Raw genomic sequence first — 844 nt, 5'->3', positions numbered from 1 at the left:
ATGAAATGTTATTTTATAATTTTCTTCTTCTCTTAACTCTGTTATTTCAGGCTTATTTTTAGTTATATTAAATTCATATTATTCGGGAATAAGATTTATTTGTTTGTTTGGTTCCACTATTTTACTAATATCCTTTCATTCCTTATGAATTTCTATATATAGTTTATTAGAATAAATATTCCCACAATTAGAATTAATAAATGTATATAATGCCATATATTCCATAGTCATAATTTGGTCTCCTGGTTCCATTATATCATTTCTATGTAATTTGAAATGTAATCCTAAGATTTCATTAAAGTTTTTATCTTTCAATGGGACACAATATTTTGGGTAACAAGTAAATATTAACTTTTGATATGCTAAATTTCCTTCTATAGTTCCTAAATGGCCATCTTCAAGATTTATAATTCTTCCATCATGTAAGCTTACAGTTAATGGTGAGTCTATCCCTTCCCTAAATAAAGATTTAAACATTATTTGTATTCCTGCTAAATAAACATATTGGATCTTTTCACTATACTTTTTACTTATTTTTCATAATAATTCTGATACTGTATTTTTTGTTAAAAGATTTATCTTATGTGTTCCCTGAGTTGTCTTAACATCTATAGTTTTTTCAATCTTATGGTATTCATTTATTTCTATTCTTTCTCCTCTCCATATTCTATTTAAAATTTCCCATTTTCCTATTTTTAAATCTAAGGATAACTTTTGTATCTTCTTGAATTTATTATTATCAAAAGTTACTTTTAATCTATAACTTTCTATTCCCTCATATTCTTGGATTTCTATAGTATTATTTTCTATTTCTTCAATTTCTCTATTCAGATTCTGATCCATT

Source organism: Olea europaea, unplaced genomic scaffold, assembly GCF_002742605.1.
Source record: "Olea europaea var. sylvestris unplaced genomic scaffold, O_europaea_v1 scaffold2174, whole genome shotgun sequence".
NCBI classification, from domain to species: Eukaryota; Viridiplantae; Streptophyta; class Magnoliopsida; order Lamiales; family Oleaceae; genus Olea; species Olea europaea.
The sequence above is the reverse complement of the archived record's forward strand: the minus strand, read 5'-3'. Positions refer to the sequence as shown.